This window comes from Alosa sapidissima, chromosome 12 (genome assembly GCF_018492685.1).
Source record: "Alosa sapidissima isolate fAloSap1 chromosome 12, fAloSap1.pri, whole genome shotgun sequence".
Taxonomy (NCBI): Eukaryota; Metazoa; Chordata; class Actinopteri; order Clupeiformes; family Clupeidae; genus Alosa; species Alosa sapidissima.
Window position 1 is genome coordinate 1,256,700 of NC_055968.1, and position 24,987 is coordinate 1,281,686.

The 24,987-nt window shown below is 36.4% G+C and overlaps 2 long non-coding RNA genes across 4 annotated transcripts; one reads left to right on the forward strand and one right to left on the reverse strand.

The window, feature by feature from the left end:
- On the reverse strand, positions 1 to 7,160 carry LOC121677478. 3 transcript variants are annotated; one of them, XR_006020989.1, is made up of 4 exons: positions 6,947 to 7,160; positions 4,005 to 4,177; positions 229 to 1,412; positions 1 to 103 (listed from the first exon to the last, which is right to left on the reverse strand). It is a non-coding gene; the product is annotated as an uncharacterized LOC121677478 (long non-coding RNA). The 3 variants fall into 3 exon arrangements; XR_006020990.1 differs by having other exon boundaries at positions 40 to 357; positions 1,296 to 1,412; positions 6,947 to 7,087; XR_006020988.1 differs by having other exon boundaries at positions 18 to 1,412; positions 6,947 to 7,087.
- LOC121677496 lies at positions 5,996 to 17,206 on the forward strand. The gene is made up of 3 exons (XR_006021008.1): positions 5,996 to 6,166; positions 12,963 to 12,965; positions 17,197 to 17,206. It is a non-coding gene; the product is annotated as an uncharacterized LOC121677496 (long non-coding RNA).
- The last annotated feature ends 7,781 nt before the right edge of the window (positions 17,207 to 24,987 follow it).

The following is a 24,987-nucleotide window of genomic DNA, read 5'->3' on the forward strand; positions in this document are numbered from 1 at the left end:
GCTGAAATTGTTGTAACATTCTATTGGGGTATAGAGCAGTGGATCCCAACCTTGGAGCAATGCTGGGTGCCTTCACGATCCAAAACTTTTTAAATCCGTGTTCCTTGAATGAATTAAAGAAAGAATGAATTGAATTATGCTTAATTATGTCCAACATTCCAATTAGTGCGAGCACAGAGGCGTATTGCTAACAGTGATACAATATTGAATGCAATATTATAGGCCTACCTGGAAATATTTCTTTGACAGAGTGTTGGCCTGGATATGTGAGCTCATCTTCACAATCAAGGTATTGCACATCCTCGACTTTTGCAATAAAGGGATCCAACACCCACGATTCTTTCGATACGTATTCATCTGTGTCAGCAAACCGTGATTTAATCTCATTTTGCAATGCGTTCATGTGTCTGGTAAATTCACGACGGACAGATACAGGGATCGTTTCAGGATCATTTCTGCATTGTTTCAGCAGTAGTGGGAACTGTTGTAGCTCTCCCTTTTCCACCTTCCCGACCCTATACCCTCCTTACATGGTATGATGTTAGACTCCGCGCCTTGGAGACGCTTGTTTGTTTCATTGATTGTACAGACTGAAGATATCGGCTAGGTATGCTGTTTTAATCCAGAATGATTCAGTTACTTTCTCTGACAGTGCTGGGCTGTGAGTTGAGAAATTCAGCTACTTTTTCACCCAATTCCACAAAACGCATCAGCACTCGGCCCCGTGAAAGCCAGCGCACATCTGTGTGCAGGAGGAGTGTTTGATGCGCCTCATCCTCGCACAAATCTGCGAACAGATGCTGTCTGGTGGCGGGAGGCTGATACAGATAAAAATGATGGTTATGGTTATGATTGTGGGATTTTGAGGTTTTCATAGCTATTAGGCCTATGCTTTGCTTTTAAACAACGGTGATGGGAAACAGACAGTCGATCCATGTAAGGTGGGTGGGCTTTGGAATCTTTGACAACAATATTTCCCAGACATCCTTGCTACTTTTGGATAGCAATACTTAATAAAACGATTGGTTTCAATCAATATTGTTCATGAGGCAAAGAATTTCGCTGTAAAGACTGACTATTGTTAATAATATAATTTAACATATTATGTTAAATGGGTGGGTGATGGCTCATAGTAATGAACACCATTACTGAGATATGTTTGCAAATTGATTAAGTGCACTGCTTCCCCTAGTTTAGTCCATCAAAGGCAGTTCAGACTATGAACAGAAGACAGATGGAAGTCTGATTGGAGCTTTGTGACGATGTAGTACTGTGTTTTGCATCTTACCATGCACCTGTTTCACGATGAAGCTTCGCGCACCCCCCGGACTCTCTAGTGCCCCCCCCAACGGGGTCGCGCCCCCCAGGTTGGGAAACACTGGTATAGAGGGTTAATGTTGGTGGGGAGATTCCTGGAAAAAAAACGTTGAAATCACTTAATCTTTGAGTTCATAAAAACCCTCATACCAAAAAACCTTGTGTGTCAAGGCGTTCTTGAGATATAACACTCAAGGTGTTTTTGACTTTGACCTCCAACATCAATTCACTTCGACTCTGTCTCAAATCGCGTACTTCTGCACTTACAATACCTAATTTGAGTACGTGAGGGTGTTCACACTGAAAATTCCAACGACACGAAGTGCGCTGCAAGTACCTGGATGGTGTACTCATAACGGTCAAAAGGCTGAGGGCCAGATGTACGTACATTTGCAAACGTAGCGTTATCAGCGCCATGGACACACCGCAGATTGCGAGCGCTGTCAGACCCAAGTTTCCGTCGTATTTATCAATCGTTCAATCCTTAGTGTAAACTGCGCCTTTCTCTGCCCTTCTCCGCCCATAAATGCAATTTTACGAACGTCCACAACTGAATGGCAGCGCCTACAAGCGCAGTTGAATGAAGTTAACTGATGACAACATTAAAAAGAATCAAACGTTTAGCGATCATGAAATAATACCATACATGATAAGATGTCAACAAGCAGGGAGATAATGAAGATCAGTAGTTCTACTCAAACTACTTGTGCACGTAGGCTATGGGAGATTGGTCAAATCTAGCAAGTAGGAAAGTTTAAGTGAATGACGTGAAAGTGAAAGTAAGACATGTGAAAGGCCAACGAAAGTTAAGGTTGCTTTTGGTAGTACAAATACTTTCACCACAAAAACTGGTGTTCTAAATAGCAATTCTGTTGTCTTTGAAAGGTTCTCTTATTGACGCATTGAACTGCAATGTGGATTAACACCTGCTTTTACAAGGCGGAAGTATTTAGGCGCAGAATAGATGTGTGCTTTCAGGAGCAGTCTTTGTACATACCGTGGAATACATAACTAGGCGCTCTTTACTCTTCCCCTCCCATCTTTTTACGCTAAACTCCCACTTTCCCCTGGATCCTCCCATGAATGCATATGCATGACATGACAATCGCAATCTGCCACTTTCAGCTCCCGCGACAGGCAGTTTGCACTTTTACATCATTGCGGCCTGTTTGTACATACCTCGCAATGATTTTACACGCACATTGCGAAACAAATACGCCTGAAATGGGCGCAAAAGCGTTAGTACATCTGGCCCTGAGTGTGCAACGCTGGACATTTTTCACCCTCAACGATAGCCATCTTGGCTACGAAGCGGAAGGGGAGGGACTATCAACCCAATTCAAACTTGCGATAATGGCGGCTGATATCGGGAGTAATTTGCTGGAAGCGGTGGTGGAGCAGGACCTTACAGGTCCATACAGATGTAAGTTATAATATGACATTTAATGCAATTGATCTATATTGCTGTTTTACACTCAGTACTATTATATTGTTGCCCGATATACGCCATAACTATGTTTATTTAGTTAATCGGCGATTAGTTTTAACTCGGTAACGTTACAGTGAACAAACTCGCAAAAGCTAGCTAGGAAGCATGATCAAAATGGTAATATTTAAGATGTTTGAAGTGTTGCATGTCTATATTTAGAGGTTAATTCACTATTTTGGCAGTCTGTGCTTTAATGGCAAGATACTTCACTGTAGTTCAGGTAACGTTGCTTGATGTCAACGCGATACACGAATAGCAATTGACTCGCAGAAAGCTAGCTTGTAGGGCTGCACGATAATGGCCAAAATGATAATCACGATTATTTTGATCAATATTGAGATCACGATTATTGACATTTTAGTGACAATATCAGGGTTCCCAGATGGGTCATGGAATTTCTGGAATATCGTGGAGTTTTGGAAAGTATTTCAGACATGAAAAGTCAAAATTCCCCAATACTCCATGACTTTGCCCCAAAAGTCTTAAACAATGTGATTAAATAACCAGGAACAACAACTTCAGGTAAATAACATAAACATATGTTTACAAACATGCAGTAACTATTAGAACTACAAGAATGACAAGACAACAGTATAACAAAGATCAACAAATCTTACATGGTGAACAAAACATCAATTCATACTAACATTCACACACATATATATAAACAATTAAAACGTTAGAAGAAATTCAATACATTTAACAACCATACAGCATATAATTCGATACAATATATAATTATCGATATCATTTGCCCTACACATAAGGTGATACACTAAGGCCACATTCACACCAGATCCGTGGTGTGTGCATTGTCACAGCTGTGGCATGGTTGTGTGTGTGTGTGTGTGTGTGTGTGTGTGTGTGTATGTATGTATGTGTGTGTGTGTGTGTGTGCATGCGTGTGTGTGTCCATCTAAGCCTAGCAGACGATGGGGTGTAAATGCTATTGGAGTTGGTGTCTCTGTCTGTGTTGGAAGGATAGGCAAAGTGTATGCTTTCTACCTGACATGGGACTTGACCAAACTCAAAATAAAGAAATTGTCAGATAAGAAATATAGAAATTGAATTACAAATCTAACCAATCTATTATCACTATAATCCCTCTCATTATTGTTATAAGCAACACTCTTATCACAACCAGAAATGTGCTTGCGCCCAGATGGACGCACACACACACACACACAAACATGCTTACCCAGCTCAGGATGATGGAAGATTATCTCCTCCTGTAGCACATCATTGTCTTCTTCTTCATCCAGAAGCTACCCATCCATGTCCCATGTCCATGCCATCGTGGTCCTTGGGGTCATATTTGCCATCAGCAGTCGGCTGCTTTCACCCCAGTTGCACGTACTTCTCTCCCTCCATCTAAAATAACAACACAAATCACAGGTCTGATAGTGAATAGGTTGTTTAGTTTTATTTTACATTACTTCCACATAATCTTAATCACCACCAACCATGACTCTTTTCACTAAAAGTATTATTGTCACTGGAAGACTCCAATATTGCTTGGAGAGGTAACATTAGTCTCAGATCTCACTACAGTAAGTGTTATTGCCTTGGCTAAACCATACATAGCATACCAGCTTACAAGCAAAAATTGATTTATTAACATGAGTCAGGAGATATGACAGAAAACAGCTAAACAGCGTATGCATACACATACACACCGTGCATAGGCCACTGCAGTTGGGTAGATGACAAATAGCAGAATTCAGACTGTCCATGTGTCACACACTTATAAAAAATGGCAATTGTTAAGAATTTATATGGAAATGTTGTAGGTCTGGTAGGTTCAAGTTCTGTCATATTAAATTTATTGTATTTGTATTTCACTTTTGACTTAAAATAATCATCCAAACATAAAAAATGTCATATGGTGTGACTGTCCACCATGTGTGCGAACTTCCTAAAAAGAGTGTATATCAAATAAAAAGTATAATTACTTTAAAGTTTTACCATGCATATAAAATAATTGGATGTTTTTTACAACCACAAAAAGTTTTGATGTTTATGCATGCTGTCCAACTAAGTTATAATCAAATATATTTTGTCCATAAAATGGTTGTCATATGGCGTGACACTATATTGTATATTTTGACTGGGCATTCATTTGGACATTATTATTGTGAAGAGGACCCTGCTTAATCAGGAAGTAACAATAGAATGTCAGGAGTAATTGGCATGGTCAAGAGGTGAGTTCTGCTTTTTAGATTTTTATATAAAAAGCTTTGAATTGGACATCATCAATCGTGGCCAAATTTTTGTGTCTTATGGTGTGACATCATTTGCCTAAAAAGTAGCTATTTTTCACAAATATTCTTCATGAATTCTTAAAAAGCACTGCTGCCATGTGGTCAGTTGCATGCTAAATAATAGTTAGCTGTATTTAACTGTCTAGAAAATTGGCTTAACTGTCAAAATGTCATATAGTGTGACGCTGCATCATATGGTGTGACAGCTTTTTTCAAGTCACACTATATGACATTTCTGTCACACCATATGACCAAATTGCATTTTTACATAAAAGTTCTTGTAAAAATATGTTTTAAATTCAGATATTATATGTTTTTTTGTTAAATCTGTGATAATTGGGAAAAAAATGTATCTGTACAATTCATATTTCTCATACTTTTTTCTTTTATGTTACCATGCCATGTAAGTTTAAAAAATAAATACTAAACTTTCATCTATTTTGCTGTTACACGCATACACCATTCATAGAGTGACTTCAAAATTCATTGTTAATGATTTTATTGTCATTAAAAACCCTGTTTTGCTCTGACACATGGTGGAGTGGTGCAGTTCATCATATGGCGTGACACCATGTCATTTGGTGTGACATTAAATAATGTCACAAAAAAGACTATAATTGAAAAATCATTAAAACATCAATAGCACATAAAGGAAATGGTATCTGCAAGAACCTCAAGAATTTTGAGTGAGTTCTTACAAGAAATATCAGAATTAAGCTAAAATATCTGGTTACACTTAGGAGCATTCTCCACCTTGACAAAATAACTTGTTAAATTTTAGGTTTTTCTTCTAAATATTCATAAGGAAATGTTGCAAATCAAAGCAAACGTGATTAAAATGTACAGTGACATAAATTAAAGTAGAAAAAAGTATCTAATTTTCATTTTATTTCAAATTATTTTCACGTCACACCATATGACAATTTTAGGCACTAACATGGCAAATTGACATATAAATATATATTTCACTTTTTTTTTTTGGAAAAAAAATGTATATTAGTCAAGTTTAGAGATACAGCAACACATATAAACACTTTTTAGGGATGATATTTGAAGTTTTTTTAAATTCCTTTTTTCAGGCTTATTTGTCATCCACCCAGTTGCGTAAAGACAAAACACCCCCTTAGAAAATAATGTGTCGACGAGTAGGCTTGGGTGTATGAGCTCCCATAGTTAGCCACCCAAAAACCTCATAATCGTAGCAGCCAACCTTACAGCCTAAAAGCTAAACAATACTAAGACACATTTATAACAAATCTTCAGTCATGTATTCATGAAAACAGCAGTCAATGAATAAAATCCTTACGTTACACCATCGGTGAACACAGTCTTCACGTCGGTAACGTAACATTAACGTTGTCATTCATGTCAGATGTTTCTATCTAAGTAAGCTAAGCAACTTGGCTACAAACAACTGTAAATTGTGCTATACATATTACGAAGGAATGAAAGGTTTATTTGACAATAAAATACAGATTAGGTGTACTTGACATAAAGTTGGCAGTCATGAAGCACGGGAGTGAACTTTATCGCGACTACGCGTCAAGGACATGTTGCAGCCTCTCCTGATGCTACCGTTACCTAACTTAGCTAGTTTTCTATCAGATGACAAGCAAGCAACATCGTTCAAAATAGAACCAATCGTTAAAGTTTCAGTCTTAGTAGGTCTGTAATCTTGGTTGACATATAGTAGCCCCTTTTACTAAAGATTACGGTGTGCTAAAATACCAGCTGTCATCAGCTGAAGTGAACACACACACACATTATGTTACGGCCATGAATACAAGGTGTAATTACCAGCAAAAATAACTTTTAAAAACGATTTTGAAGTAATAACATGGATAACAAGTAATAATAACATAAAAAGACTTGTTTTTACCTCAGATGATCCAGTAGTTTCTCCTTTAGACGACGTCAAGATCAACGATGCATAGTGCTTCCTGCTGTTTTTCCTCTAGTGGAGGGAGACATCAACTCGATTTTTCCTTCACGTAGTAAACGAAATTCGCACCACAAATCCCTTAACCAATCATATCGCCAGAAAGCCTATGATGTGACGTTTTCATTACGTTCTTCGGTACTGGGGTACTGAAATTAGAATGGGCCGTCTGCAAAGGGTTAAACCAAAGATCTTTGATTACTAGCAAGATAGAGCAACGTAATTCGTTACTATGGGAGCAAAACGGACAGTTCCGGTCTGCATAAGTGGGAGTGTCACCCTACGTCACTAAATAAACTTTATCTCTTATTAAGCAATAACAACAGATAAACATAATTGTGTTCACAGTATTATTGTCCATAATCATGTATGATACCAATGAATCATTCTTAAGGAAATGATATGAATAATTTAATTAGTCATGTGAACCGAGCTAGCTAGCTAGCTAACGCTAGCTTAAAATGCTATACAAGTGGATGGTAGTAGCTATGGCAATACAGCTATGCGCTAACAAGTGACTAGTAGTTGATGGACTTCGCTTAAACTTAATATACTGTTGCAAATTCGCTTGAGTATAGACTATCCACTTTAACTAATGTCAGTAGTGTTATTCAGCTAGTTGTCATTTCAAAGAAATTACACTTCTCCGTTTAAAATGTTACCTTTAGCTAAGAGGCTAGCTAGCATGCTAACAACCGGACAGTAACTGGCAGCAGCATGGTCTAATATTAAGTTATTTTATTACAAATCCGAACACTAAAAAATTACACTATTAGGCTTGAAATGATCCCAAACACTTACAGATTATGACACAATTTTACAAAAAACCCTCAACAAATCCAGAAAGACAAAATGACCAATTTATTGGTAAAATTCCACAAGTCTCCATTGACATTAGTGCAGCAAGGGCTTACTCTGGTCTGCATAAAGGGGGATTTCCCCCCCTCCCCCTTGCAATAATCGAACGCGGAAATTGTCGAACGTTTGCGCCTCTCGCTCCGCTTGAACCCTCTCTGGTTAAACCAAAGATTCTATAGTTAACTAAGATGAATCATAAGACGATTCATCAATGGAACGAAATGGCACTAGTTCCGGACTCCTAAATAGGCGTGTCAAAACATAAACTTTTCTCTGAATAAGCAATAATAACATATACATATAATTTTGTATACTATTTTACAGTCATTGTTTGTGTGTGATGCCAATGAAACACTCTTTCGGACACGCAATGAATAATTTCATTGTGCCCCGTTAACCGAGCTAGCTAGCTAGCTAGCTAACGTTAGCATAGTAAACGGAAAGTGAATGGGAATGTTCGCTAGCTAGCTAGCAGCTAAGAACTTTGGTTAAACTTATATATTGTTGCAAACAAACCTGAAATAACATATGTTCAGCAACTTTGTGGTAGTCTACTAGTTCTAGCAAAAAATATGTTAGGTTAGTTTATCAACCATCTCTGAGTCTAGAGCCTCTGAGAACAGGTGGCTGTGCACCAGAGCTTTGAGGAGACAGTGACAGATCACGAACAAAGCTGTTTTTGTCTTTATTTGTTTCGTTGGAAAATACAATTTCAATGTCGGAATGTTAGGGAGACATGTGGCTTCTAGAAAATGGGTTCAAAACTTACATCGCTGAATGTAGGGCTAAGGGATTGCTCATATTCCGTGAAAATGTTCATTTCTGCCATAGGAATACATAAGTCAAGTCAAGTCAAGTCAAGTCAAGTTTATTTATATAGCACATTTCATACACAGAGGTCATTCAATGTGCTTTACATAAACAAAACCAAACGATAATAACAAATAAAAGCATAGAAGGGCAATATAGTCAAAGAATAGTTAAAAGGTAAAGATCATAATAAAAGGAAAACATAAAACACAAGGTAAAATCATTTAAAAATAAAGAATAATTAGTAAGCAAAAACAAAGGCAAAAGTAGTAAAAAAAGTAAAAGACAAAGTAGAATAATTATCGAGGCAGATTCAGAATTTGTAACTCGGCACAGTTAGCAGAAAGCGTCTGAGAACAGTTTGGTTTTAAGTCTAGATTTAAAACTGGCTACAGTTGGGGCCTTTTTAATGTCATCCGAAAGTTGGTTCCACAGCTGAGCCGCATAGCAGCTAAAAGCTGCTTCACCATGTTTAGTTCTAACTGTAGGTTTTACTAGCAGGTTTTTCACCTGGGACCTGAGAGGACGAGAAGGTGTGTACTGCTGAAGCATGTCTGACAAGTATTTAGGTCCTGCTCCATTTACTGATTTATAAACAAGCAATAGTGCTTTAAAGTCAATTCTGTGACTTACTGGAAGCCAGTGCAAGGAATTGGAGTAATGTGGTCAGTTCTTTTAGTTTTTGTTAGAGTCCTAGCTGCTGCATTTTGTATCACCTGAAGCTGTTTAATAGTCTTTTTAGGAAGGCCTGTGAACAGTCCATTGCAGTAATCAACCCTGCTGGAGATAAATGCATGAATGAGTTTTTCTAAGTCATGTTTTGACATCAGCCCTCTGAGTTTGACAATATTTTTGAGGTGGTAAAAAGCTGATTTAGTTATCGCTTTCATGTGGCTGTTGAAATTTAGATCACTGTCAATTAATACACCAAGGTTTTTAACAGTATCCTTTGCCTTCAACCCTTTTGTGTCAAGGAGAGTGGCAACCCTAAGTCTTTCCTAATTTTTACCAAATATAATTACTTCAGTTTTTTCTTTGTTCAGCTGAAGAAAATTTTGAGACATCCAGGTGTTGATTTGTTCTATACACTGACACATAGATTCAAGAGGACCATAGTTGTTTGGTGATAGAGCTAAGTAAATTTGTGTGTCATCTGCATAGCTATGATATGAAATCAAATTATTTTGAATGATTTGTCCAAGTGGGAGCATATAGAGGTTGAATAATAGTGGCCCCAAGATCGACCCCTGGGGAACACCACAGGTCAAGGACGTTGGTGTTGAGGTACAGTTTCCGATGGCAACATCGGACATAGACACTGGACCTACCGCTAGACTCCTAAATGGGCGTGACTGCTTCGAACCCCACGTCACAACGTGCCAGAATGTACCCTCTTATGAATCGTCTCGCTTTATCAACCGTCTCTGGTTAAACTAGCTGTCTATCAACAACTTTTAAACTATCTACATTCAACTTTTAAACTATATACATTCACTAGCTGTCTATCAACAACTTTTAACTTGTCATCAACTATGTCAACACTTTTCATCAACTATGACTCCTACCCACTGTAGCTAGTTAGCATGGTTAGCAAAGTTAGCATGTTAGCATTGCTAACATAGTTAACATTTTTAACAAAACTGCTAAAAATGATTAGTTAGGTTAGCCAAGTCACATGGTTAGCATAGTTAGCATGCTAACATGTTAGTTAGCATTTTTAGCAAAACTGCTAAAAATGATTAGCTAAGTTAGCTAAGTAACATGGTAGAATAGTTAGCATGTTAGCATGCTAGTTAGCATTTTTAGCAAAACTGCTAAAAATGATTAGCTAAGTTAGCTAAGTAACATGGTTAACATCATAGACTGTATATATAGAACTGGACAGTGTGCCGTCTGTTAAGAGTGATGCGAGCGTTAGTCCAGAGCCCCCTGGTGGCTGGCTGCAGTACAATGTGTAACTCCGCCCATCCCCATGTATTTCAATGGCCAAGTAGCCAACTTTCCGTGTCACTTTTCTCACCTAAAACTATTTTTGTATCAACAACTTTTTATTCGAAAAAATAGTTTTCAAGATGCTTCAATACACACAATTTTTCTTTTCTCGCTGAAATTATTTTTTTTAATGTTATATTAACAAATCTAAAAAGGGCGTGTTTACACCTATGATTGACAGCTGGCTGGCTGCAGACACGACGCTTTGTTCATTATGTTTTACCGTCTAGGCTGCAGACAATACCAAGCCATCGCTCACTTATTTTAACGACACCTGATTTCGACACATAATCTAACCTAAATAAGTGTTGCTGTCATTATCATTAGGCTATATCTTATCACAGTCTGACTAAATACATATTGATAGTCATACATTGTGTAGTTGTTTGTAAGAGACATCGTTGTTAGTTGTTACAGATTCTTTGTGAAAAAAGATATGTGCTGTTCTTTCGTAGATGCTAAGTATATTAGCTCATAGCATGCTAAATCATGCTAGCATTAGCCAGTTGATAGGTAAAGTAAAAGGGCTCTGCTATATTGATCCGAAGTGACGTTAGCCCATAGTCCCCATAATTTACAGTCCTACTTGTTTCAAATGGTTTAACGTAACCAGTGATTGCCGCCATCATCGTTGCAACTTCATTTGAATACACTTTGTCACTGGAGAAGGCGATGTTAAGTTTCATTAACGTTAACTCTTGCTTAGTTTTGCGAATGGCAATAAACGCCACCTAGCCTGCTAGGTCGACAACCTCGGTATGCCCATTTATGAATCAGCCCGACAAATAACTTTACTTGTGTTTTAGTGAACACATTATTGGACCATAGCTTAACGTGAGGTAGGATTCAAAGTTACAAATGGACAATTTGCTTAGTATGCTCATAACAGCGGTATCTGAAAATGCTGAGTTAAGGTATCGTTGTTACCTGCGATTGCACTGCTGGAGAAGCATTTTGCATTGGTATGATTTGATCAGGTATTCCCAGTGATGTGTAAATCCTCCCATAGACGTACCCCATTTCAAAATAATACGTCTAAATTGAAAACTGTGACAACTCATTGATAGGCTCTCTCAATATGTCTGTAATCGTATGCCTCTACCACAGGCTTGCTAGTCTTTCACCAGAGAGGGTGCGCCATTATAAATAAAAAATTTAATGCTGCAGCCTTCATGTCAGCTGTAAAAATATGAGAACATGGACCTACTACATCAGGATACTCTGTAAACATTTTACACATAATCAGGAAGCTACTTTGCTGTTCAGTGTGTGATGTGTTTAAAGTGGTACTACGTTTAAAGAAACATGTTTATTCTTTGTTTCAAGTGCATAAGAAAATACCACATTATGATGATGATGGTTATGGTTACCCTTAACAAATACAAAACAATATAATACTTAAAACAGGGATCAATCAATAGCCTAATGAAATAAACAATGAGGGGGGAAAGCAATAATAAATAATAATGCCCATTCAATCAATAATATCAAAAACATGGTAAGACTACATTAAAGAGAATATCAATAATAAAAAATGTAAAATTAATCAACAGCCTATAATGAAAATAAAACAGTACTACTGCATACAAACCATAATGTATAAGAAGTGCTTAAAAGACCAACAACTATCACAAGAACGAAGAGCACTGGGCAACTCATTCCACCAACATGGAACCACTGAGGAAAAGAGTCTTGAATTTGACCTAGCGTTTAAGACTGAAGCTCATCAGAAGACCGCAGTGGGCGGTTGGGGATGTATATCTTGATCATTGAATTAAAATAACAAGGAGCAGATCCAGTCAGTGTCCTATAGGCCAAAGTGAGAGATTTAAATTTAATTCTGGCTACTGTAGGGAGCCAATGGAGAGTAACTAGGAGAGGAGTTACGATGTGTCCTCTTTGGCTGATTGAAGACCAGTCATGTTACAGCATTCTGAATGATATATCACACAAAAGAAATAAAAAAACCATTCAATATTGATTTAGTATCAACAAATAATTATTATTTTAGTAATGTCTACATCTAAATACTAAGCAATGGCCTCTGACTTAAATACCAAGGCAGTTAAATGACCGTGGTATGGTATAGTCTACGTGATACACAGGACTACACAGTAAACCCATTTAAAAAGCATAATCATCTCAGTATACCCATTTAAAATAGGCAAGTATACGTATTTAATAACATTTGGGGTTGCTCACAGTATACCCACCACTACAACTAACTAACTAGACTACACCACTGGTTAAATGGCGCATTGCAATTTACAATTTGTGTGAGTTCAGGGGCATACAGAAAGTTGAAGTTTGGGTGACATCAATAAAGAAAATAGAAACAAAGGGATGTGTACAGACTCAAGTATGAATGATGTCACATTAACAGAAGGTTCAGAGCAGCGGCAGACTTTTCTTGGTGCCACGCAAGTTATTGAAAGTCATGTGTTTTCAGAACGTAGTGGTGCTGTGCCATGTCCCATGTATAAGGGGCTTCATGTTGATCCAGTGACGGTGGGTGATGATGTCAGGGAGATGGATGTCAGGGGACTTGGAGAAAGGGGGAGGACATGCCACCTCAGACCACTCCAGCCAAACCACTTCACGTAGGCATTCCCTTGCTTGCAGACTAATGTAGATCATGGAGACCACCTTGCCGCCACCTCCAGTACATTCAGCCATCACCCATATCTTACCTGCAAAAAGGAAAGTTACAATAAAGTTAGTCAGACAATTTTACAACATTACAAAGCATCTAATCAGGCACTCAACACCACTAGTAATACCAATTAATTAAATATGTGTGTGCAATAAACTTTACAGCCTACCTAATGTTAACTACACATTTAAATATGCGGTGTGAATGTTATTAACTTGCGTCAGCTTGAAAAATAACGTTATCAGTATGACTGATCATGGACGTTAGATGACAAACTAAGGTCTTTCTCAAATGTTCACCGATATCCCTGGGAAGTGACTGGTTCTTGGCGTAGTGTTTAATGCAGGCGTTTCATTTATCGATCATTCACTTATGCGGTCTACAACTACCGACCTACCGATCTATTTTTTTTACAGTCTATGCTACCGACCTACCATCACAGAAGTAGCTCTAACAGGTGTCTGTCGTTAACGTTAGAAAAAATGCAACGCTGGCAAACTGGCTAGTAGTTACATTAACATGACGGGTTGATGAGGTCCATGCTTCACATTACGTTAACGTTAACTTGCGTTGCTTTATCACATCATACCGTTGCTTTATCACATCATGTACTGACTGTCTAGTGTTATTAATCCCCATGTACAGTCAATGGTTACTCCATGTTGAGATGGCATACATTAAGATTGAGATATTTGAAAACAGCAACAACTAATAAAACCAAGTATATCATGCATCGACTGTTACGGGAGCTGTGTGCTAATCTTCACTTCAACGACTAACTTAGCCTCCCATTAACGGTAACGTTAATGTATCTGCTAACATTAGCATCTAATTCACACCAATAGACAAAAAAAAACTTTTCAATTGATACGCAACACTTACCAGACAAGAACAAACCGATTGTTGTTTGTACTGTTTAGCTAACTCACAGCCGCAAAATTCATCCAGCCAGCTAGTCTTCTGCGCCGAGTCGACCTGCGTTGTGGAAAGGAGAAGGGGGCGGGTTTCACTTGACAAGGGGCGTGTTTAACTCGCTGAGTGGCAACTGAGTGGGCGTGCCTGACCGCGACTCCTCTTCACTGCGCATGCTTCAACTTTTGCTGCGCAGCCGCACTTCAAATTGGCTCCAAATTTTCCAAGATGGCGTCGCCTCGGCGGCTTCAATTCCATAGAACACTGTAGAATGCAGCCACACTGTCCAGTTCTATATATACAGTCTATGGTTAACATAGTTAGCATGCTAATACTGTTAGCATGTTAATTAGCATAGTTAGCATAACTACTAAAATGATAAGCTTGGTTAGCTAAGTCATATAGTTAACATAGTTAGCATGTTAGCATTGCTAGCATAGTTAGCATGTTTAGCAAAACTGCTAGAAAATGTTAGTTAAGTTAGCTAAGTAGCATGGTTAGCATGTTAACATTGCTAGCACTGCTATAAAACATTAGCTAAGTAGCATGGTTAGCAGAATTAAACATCTTAGCATAACTGCTAGTAAACATTAGAGCCATTCCAACTTTCAGTTATCACCATTAAACTATTTGAATATCAACATTCATTAAACTGCTAGAAAACGTTAGCTAAGTAACATGGTTAGCAGGTTAGCATTGCTAGCACTGCTATAAAACATTAGCTAAGTAGCATGGTTAGCATAGTTAAAAATCTTAGCATAACTGCTAGCAAACATTAGAGCCATTCCAACTTTCAGTTATCGTCAAATATCTACCTATACACAGCCATTAAACTATTTGAATATCAACATTCATTCAACTTCCAGTCTGTCAACAACTTTTAAACTCTTTACCTTCAACTTTTAAACTGTCTACTTTTAAACTATCTATTAAACTAGCTGTCTATAAACAACTTTTAAACTATCTACTGTCTATCAACAACTTTTAAACTATCTACATTCAGCTTTTATTTTAAACAGTCTACTTTTAAACTATCAACTTTTATTAAGCTATGCAACCACCATGTCTATCCTAGCATCACCAAAGCCTCAGGCTTTAAGCATACAATCTGGGTCAATTAAGACTACACATCCTATTCAACTGTTTCCTCTGCCCAAAACTGTTTCAAAATAAAAGTCCTCACTACAATAATCCACTGTTAAACAATGTAACCCATTAAACTACTGAACTTTTTACATTCAACTTTTAAACGGTCTACTTTTAAACTATCATTAAACTATCTATCTATTAAACTAGCTGTCTATCAACAACTTTTAAACTATCTACATTCAACTTTTAAACTTTTAAACTATATACATTCACTAGCTGTCTATCAACAACTTTTAACTTGTCATCAACTATGTCAACACTTTTCATCAACTATGACTCCTACCCACTGTAGCTAGTTAGCATATCAACATGCTAGTTAGCATAACTACTAAAAATGATTAGCTAAGTTAGCTAAGTAACATGGTTAGCATGCTAACATGTTAACATGCTAGTTAAAATAGTTAGCATGACTACTAAAAATGATTAGCTAGGTTAGCTAAGTCATATGGTTAGCATAGTTAACATTTTAACATTGTTAGCATGCTAGTTAGCATAGTAACTTGGTTAACATTATTATCTTTGTTAACATAGTTAGCATAACTGCTAGCAAACATTAGAGCCATTCCAACTGTCAGTTATCGTCAACTATCTACCTAAATAATTTAACCATTTAAACTATCCACCTATTTAACTGTTCAGTCATTCCAACTATATTAAACCTCATCTACCTAGCAACCAATATAGCAACCACCTCAAGTACCCTAGCAACAGCCTAGCAACCACTTCCACAGTTACAACCTAGCAACCAATATAGCAACCAATGAGTTTAACCTAGCAACAGCCTAGCAACCATGTCAAATATCCTAGCAACCATGACAAATACCCTAGCAACAGCCTAGCAACCACCATAGCAACCAACAGGATTACCTAAGCAACCAGCATAGCAACCACTTAATTTGGCATAACAACTAACATATTTACCCTAGCAACACTATTGCAACTATATCTGCATTATTTATTTTTACTCAGTATGATATTTTACATCATATTCTTTGCATTTTCATGCACTGTATTTCCTTCAGGAAATGCTTTTCTAGTTACAGTGCATGAAAATGCACTGTACTGTTATTCCAAGGCTTCTTATTACAGTGCATGAAAATGCACTGTACTGTTCTTCCTAGGCTTCTTCTTATTATTCTTATTACAGTGCATGAAAATGCACTGTACTGTTCTTCCTAGGCTTCTTATTACAGTGCATGAAAATGCACTGTACTGTTATTCCAAGGCATTTTATTACAGTGCATGAAAATGCACTGTACTGTTCTTCCTAGGCTTCTTATTACAGTGCATGAAAATGCACTGTACTGTTCTTCCAAGGCATTTTATTATTATTCTTCTTCTAACGCACTTAATGCAGCTTCAACCGTTTAACGTAGAAACTTCATTCAAACTATGTTACGTAGGTCTTACTTAGGACATGGGTGCTATGTATTTTTCATCTTTGTAACTTTTATACTTTTTAAACTATTAATTAAAAACTAATCAAAATTTCCCCATAGACTTAACATGGGCTGATGACATCACAATAGAGCCGTTAAGCAATTAGAATCCTATGGCAGGTGTTCGGGCCACCTGGATCAACTGCCAGTCTTAGGCTTTAAGCATACAAACTGGCCCTATTAAGACTACACATCCTGTTCAACTGCTTCCTCTCCCAAAAACGGTTTCAAAATAAAAGTCCTCACTACAATATTTCACTGTTAAACAATTTAACCCTTTAAACTACTGAACCTTTTAACTGTTCAGCCATTGTAACTGTTACTTATCATCAACTATGACTCCTACCCACTGTAGCTAGTTAGCTAAGTTAGCTAAGTCACATGGTTAGCATGCTAGCATGTTATCATGCTAGTTAGCATTTTTAGCAAAACTGCTAAAAATGATTAGCTAAGTTAGCTAAGTCACATGGTTAGTATAGTTAGCATGCTAGCATGTTAGCATGCTAGTTAGCATTTTTAGCAAAACTGCTTAAAATGATTAGCTAAGTTAGCTAAGTCACATGGTTAGCATAGTTAGCATGTTAGCATGCTAGTTAGCATTTTTAGCAAAACTGCTTAAAATGATTAGCTAAGTTAGCTAAGTCACATGGTTAGCATAGTTAGCATGCTAACATGTTAGCATGCTAGTTAGCATTTTTGCCAAAACTGCTAAAAATGATTAGCTAAGTTAGCTAAGTAACATGGTTAGCATAGTTAGCATACTAGCATGCTAACATGTTAGTTAGCATAGTTAGCATAACTGCTAAAAATGATTAGCTAAGTTGGCTAAGTCACATGGTTAGCATAGTTAACATTTTAACATAGTTAACAGCATTAACATTATTAACATAAAAAAACTGCTAGAAAACATTAGCTAAATTAACTAAGTTAAGTAACTTGGTTTACATTATTATCTTTGTTAACATAGTAAGCATAACTGCTAGCAAACATTAGAGCCATTCCAACTGTCAGTTATCGTCAACTATCTACCTAAATAATTTAACCATTTAAACTATCCACCTATTTAACTGTTCAGTCATTCCAACTATATTAAACCTCATCTACCTAGCAACCAATATAGTTTGTTTTTACTCTGTATGATATTTTACATCATATTTTTGCATTTTCATGCACTGTATTTCCTTCAGGAAATGCTTTTCTAGTTCTTCTTATTCTTCTTCTTCTAACGCAGTTAATGCAGCTTCAACCGTTTAACGTAGAAACTTCATTCAAACATTGACGCGTAGGTCTTAATTAGGACATGTGGGCTTTGTATTTTTCATCTTTGTAACTTTTATACTTTTTAAACTATTAATTAAAAACGATCAAAATTTCCCCATTGACTTAACATTGCCCTTTATGACATCACAGCAATTAGAATCCTATGGCAGGTGTTCGGGCCACCTGGACCAACTGCCAGTCTCAGGCTTTAAGCATACAAACTGGCCCTATTAAGACTACACATCCTGTTCAACTGCTTCCTCTGCCAAAAACTGTTTCAAAATAAAAGTCCTCACTATAATATTTTACTGTTAAACAATTTAACCCTTTAAACTACTGAACTTTTTAACTGTTTAGCCATTGTAACTGTTACTCGTCATCAACTATGACTCCTACCCACTGTAGCTAGTTAGCTAAGTTAGCTAAGTCACATGGTTAGCATAGTTAGCATGCTAGCATGTTAGCATGCTAGTTAGCATTTTTAGCAAAACTGCTTAAAATGATTAACTAAGTTAGCTAAGTCACATGGTTAGCATAGTTAGCATGCTAGCATGTTAGCATGCTAGTTATCATTTTTAGCAAAACTGCTTAAAATGATTAGCTAAGTTAGCTAAGTCACATGGTTAGCATAGTTAGCATGTTAGCATGCTAGTTAGCATAGTTAACATAACTGCTAAAAACAATTAGCTAAGTAACGTGGTTAGCATAGTTAGCATACTAGCATGTTAGCATGCTAGTTAGCATTTTTAACAAAACTGCTAAAAACGATTAGCTATGTTAGCTAAGTAATGTGGTTAGCATGCTAGCATGTTAGCATGCTAGTTAGCATTTTTAGCAAAACTGCTAAAAACGATTAGCTATGTTAACTAAGTAATGTGGTTAGCATAGTTAGCATGCTAGCATGTAAGCATGCTAGTTAACATTTTTAGCAAAACTGCTAAAAATGATTAGCTAAGTTAGCTAAGTAACGTGGTTAGCATAGTTTACATGCTAGCGTGTTAGCATGCTAGTTAGCATAGTGACTTTGTTAATATTATTATCTTTGTTAACATAGTTAGCATAACTGCTAGCAAACATTAGAGCCATTCCAACTGTCAGTTATCGTCAACTATCTACCTAAATAATTTAACCATTTAAACTATCCACCTATTTAACTGTTTAGTCATTCCAACTATATTAAACCTCATCTACTTAGCAACCAATATAGTTTGTTTTTACTCTGTATGATATTTTACATCATATTTTTGCATTTTCATGCACTGTATTTCCTTCAGGAAATGCTTTTCTAGTTCTTATTCTTATTCTTCCGCTAACGCATTTAATGCAGCTTCAACCGTTTAACGTAGAAACTTCATTCAAACTATGTTACGTAGGTCTTACTTGGGACATGGGTGCTATGTATTTTTCAGCTTTGTAACTTTTATACTTTTTAAACTATTAATTAAAAACTAATCAAAATTTCCCCATTGACTTAACATGGGCTGATGACATCACAATAGAGCCGTTAAGCAATTAGAATCCTATGGCAGGTGTTCGGGCCACCTGCATCAACTGCCAGTCTCAGGCTTTAAGCATACAAACTGGCCCTATTAAGACTACACATCCTGTTCAACTGCTTCCTCTGCCAAAAACTGTTTCAAAATAAAAGTCCTCACTACAATATTTCACTGTTAAACAATTTAACCCTTTAAACCACTGAACTTTTTAACTGTTCAGCCATTGTAACTGTTACTTGTCATCAACTATGACTCCTACCCACTGTAGGTAGTTAGCTAAGTTAGCTAAGTAACATGGTTAGCATAGTTAGCATGCTAACATGTTAGTTAGCATTTTTAGCAAAACTGCTAAAAATGATTAGCTAAGTTAGCTAAGTAACATGGTTAACATAGTTAGCATGTTAGCATGCTAGTTAGCATAACTACTAAATATGAAAACATTAGCTAAGTTAACTAAGTTAAGTAACTTGGTTAACATTATTATCTTATAACTGCTAGCAAACATTAGAGCCATTCCAACTGTCAGTTATCGTCAATTATCTACCTAAATAATTAAACCATTTAAATTATCCACCTATTTAACCGTTCAAATTATCCACCTATTTAACCGTTCAATCATTCCAACTATATTAAACCTTATCTACCTAGCAACCAATATAGTTTGTTTTTACTCTGTATGATATTTTACATCATATTTTTTGCATTTTCATGCACTGTATTTCCTTCAGGAAATGCTTTTCTAGTTACAGTGCATGAAAATGCACTGTACTGTTCTTCCTAGGCTTCTTATTCTTCTTCTGCTTATTACAGTGCATGAAAATGCACTGTACTGTTCTTCCTAGGCTTCTTCTTATTACAGTGCATAAAAATGCACTGTACTGTTCTTCCTAGGCTTCTTCTTATTCTTCTTCTTCTTCTAACGCATTTAATGCAGCTTCAACCGTTTAACGTAGAAACTTCATTCAAACTATGTTACGTAGGTCTTACTTAGGACATGGGTGCTATGTATTTTTCAACTTTGTAACTTTTATACTTTTTAAACTATTAATTAAAAACTAATCAAAATTTCCCCATTGACTTAACATTATGATTATGACATCACAATACGGCCGTTAAGCAATTAGAATCCTATGGCAGGTGTTCGGGCCACCTGGACCAACTGCCAGTCTCAGGCTTTAAGCATACAAACTGGCCCTATTAAGACTACACATCCTGTTCAACTGCTTCCTCTGCCAAAAACTGTTTCAAAATAAAAGTCCTCACTATAATATTTTACTGTTAAACAATTTAACCCTTTAAACTACTGAACTTTTTAACTGTTCAGCCATTGTAACTGTTACTTGTCATCAACTATGACTCCTACCCACTGTAGCTAGTTAGCTAAGTTAGCTAAGTAACATGGTTAGCATAGTTAGCATGCTAGCATGTTAGCATGCTAGTTAGCATTTTTAGCAAAACTGCTTAAAATGATTAGCTAAGTTAGCTAAGTCACATGGTTAGCATAGTTAGCATGCTAGCATGTTAGCATGCTAGTTAGCATTTTTAGCAAAACTGCTTAAAATGATTAGCTAAGTTAGCTAAGTCACATGGTTAGCATAGTTAGCATGCTAGCATGTTAGCATGCTAGTTAGCATTTTTAGCAAAACTGCTAAAAACAATTAGCTAAGTCAGCTAAGTAACGTGGTTAGCATAGTTAGCATGCTAGCATGCTAGTTAGCATTTTTAGCAAAACCGCTAAAAACGATTAGCTAAGTCAGCTAAGTAACGTGGTTAGCATAGTTAGCATGCTAGCGCTAGCATGTTAGCATGCTAGTTAGCATTTTTAGCAAAACTACTAAAAACGATTAGCTAAGTAACATGGTTAGCATAGTTAGCATGCTAGCATGTTAGCATGCTAGTTAGCATAGTAACTTTGTTAACATTATTATCTTTGTTAACATAGTTAGCATAACTGCTAGCAAACATTAGAGCCATTCCAACTGTCAGTTATCGTCAACTATCTACCTAAATAATTTAACCATTTAACCATTTAAACTATCCACCTATTTAACTGTTCAGTCATTCCAACTATATTAAACCTCATCTACTTAGCAACCAATATAGTTTGTTTTTACTCTGTATGATATTTTACATCATATTTTTGCATTTTCATGCACTGTATTTCCTTCAGGAAATGCTTTTCTAGTTATTATTATTCTTCTTCTAACGCAGTTAATGCAGCTTCAACCGTTTCACGTAGAAACTTCATTCAAACATTGACGCGTAGGTCTTAATTAGGACATGTGGGCTTTGTATTTTTCATCTTTGTAACTTTTATACTTTTTAAACTATTAATTAAAAACTATCAAAATTTCCCCATTGACTTAACATTGCCCTTTATGACATCACAGCAATTAGAATCCTATGGCAGGTGTTCGGGCCACCTGGACCAACTGCCACTCTCAAGCTTTAAGCATACAAACTGGCCCTATTAAGACTACACATCCTGTTCAACTGCTTCCTCTGCCAAAAACTGTTTCAAAATAAAAGTCCTCACTATAATATTTTACTGTTAAACAATTTAACCCTTTAAACTACTGAACTTTTTAACTGTTCAGCCATTGTAACTGTTACTTGTCATCAACTATGACTCCTACCTACTGTAGCTAGTTAGCTAAGTTAGCTAAGTCACATGGTTAGCATAGTTAGCATGCTAGCATGTTAGCATGCTAGTTAGCATTTTTAGCAAAACTACTAAAAACAATTAGCTAAGTTAGCTAAGTAACATGGTTAGCATAGTTAGCATGCTAGCATGTTAGCATGCTAGTTAGCATAGTAACTTTGTTTACATTATTATCTTTGTTAACATAGTTAGCATAACTGCTAGCAAACATTAGAGCCATTCCAACTGTCAGTTATCGTCAACTATCTACCTAAATAATTTAACCATTTAAACTATCCACCTATTTAACTGTTCAGTCATTCCAACTATATTAAACCTCATCTACTTAGCAACCAATATAGTTTGTTTTTACTCTGTATGATATTTTACATCATATTTTTGCATTTTCATGCACTGTATTTCCTTCAGGAAATGCTTTTCTAGTTCTTATTCTTATTCTTCCGCTAACGCATTTAATGCAGCTTCAACCGTTTAACGTAGAAACTTCATTCAAACTATGTTACGTAGGTCTTACTTGGGACATGGGTGCTATGTATTTTTCAGCTTTGTAACTTTTATACTTTTTAAACTATTAATTAAAAACTAATCAAAATTTCCCCATTGACTTAACATGGGCTGATGACATCACAATAGAGCCGTTAAGCAATTAGAATCCTATGGCAGGTGTTCGGGCCACCTGCATCAACTGCCAGTCTCAGGCTTTAAGCATACAAACTGGCCCTATTAAGACTACACATCCTGTTCAACTGCTTCCTCTGCCAAAAACTGTTTCAAAATAAAAGTCCTCACTACAATATTTCACTGTTAAACAATTTAACCCTTTAAACCACTGAACTTTTTAACTGTTCAGCCATTGTAACTGTTACTTGTCATCAACTATGACTCCTACCCACTGTAGGTAGTTAGCTAAGTTAGCTAAGTAACATGGTTAGCATAGTTAGCATGCTAACATGTTAGTTAGCATTTTTAGCAAAACTGCTAAAAATGATTAGCTAAGTTAGCTAAGTAACATGGTTAACATAGTTAGCATGTTAGCATGCTAGTTAGCATAACTACTAAATATGAAAACATTAGCTAAGTTAACTAAGTTAAGTAACTTGGTTAACATTATTATCTTATAACTGCTAGCAAACATTAGAGCCATTCCAACTGTCAGTTATCGTCAATTATCTACCTAAATAATTAAACCATTTAAATTATCCACCTATTTAACCGTTCAAATTATCCACCTATTTAACCGTTCAATCATTCCAACTATATTAAACCTTATCTACCTAGCAACCAATATAGTTTGTTTTTACTCTGTATGATATTTTACATCATATTTTTTGCATTTTCATGCACTGTATTTCCTTCAGGAAATGCTTTTCTAGTTACAGTGCATGAAAATGCACTGTACTGTTCTTCCTAGGCTTCTTATTCTTCTTCTGCTTATTACAGTGCATGAAAATGCACTGTACTGTTCTTCCTAGGCTTCTTCTTATTACAGTGCATAAAAATGCACTGTACTGTTCTTCCTAGGCTTCTTCTTATTCTTCTTCTTCTTCTAACGCATTTAATGCAGCTTCAACCGTTTAACGTAGAAACTTCATTCAAACTATGTTACGTAGGTCTTACTTAGGACATGGGTGCTATGTATTTTTCAACTTTGTAACTTTTATACTTTTTAAACTATTAATTAAAAACTAATCAAAATTTCCCCATTGACTTAACATTATGATTATGACATCACAATACGGCCGTTAAGCAATTAGAATCCTATGGCAGGTGTTCGGGCCACCTGGACCAACTGCCAGTCTCAGGCTTTAAGCATACAAACTGGCCCTATTAAGACTACACATCCTGTTCAACTGCTTCCTCTGCCAAAAACTGTTTCAAAATAAAAGTCCTCACTATAATATTTTACTGTTAAACAATTTAACCCTTTAAACTACTGAACTTTTTAACTGTTCAGCCATTGTAACTGTTACTTGTCATCAACTATGACTCCTACCCACTGTAGCTAGTTAGCTAAGTTAGCTAAGTAACATGGTTAGCATAGTTAGCATGCTAGCATGTTAGCATGCTAGTTAGCATTTTTAGCAAAACTGCTTAAAATGATTAGCTAAGTTAGCTAAGTCACATGGTTAGCATAGTTAGCATGCTAGCATGTTAGCATGCTAGTTAGCATTTTTAGCAAAACTGCTTAAAATGATTAGCTAAGTTAGCTAAGTCACATGGTTAGCATAGTTAGCATGCTAGCATGTTAGCATGCTAGTTAGCATTTTTAGCAAAACTGCTAAAAACAATTAGCTAAGTCAGCTAAGTAACGTGGTTAGCATAGTTAGCATGCTAGCATGCTAGTTAGCATTTTTAGCAAAACCGCTAAAAACGATTAGCTAAGTCAGCTAAGTAACGTGGTTAGCATAGTTAGCATGCTAGCGCTAGCATGTTAGCATGCTAGTTAGCATTTTTAGCAAAACTACTAAAAACGATTAGCTAAGTAACATGGTTAGCATAGTTAGCATGCTAGCATGTTAGCATGCTAGTTAGCATAGTAACTTTGTTAACATTATTATCTTTGTTAACATAGTTAGCATAACTGCTAGCAAACATTAGAGCCATTCCAACTGTCAGTTATCGTCAACTATCTACCTAAATAATTTAACCATTTAACCATTTAAACTATCCACCTATTTAACTGTTCAGTCATTCCAACTATATTAAACCTCATCTACTTAGCAACCAATATAGTTTGTTTTTACTCTGTA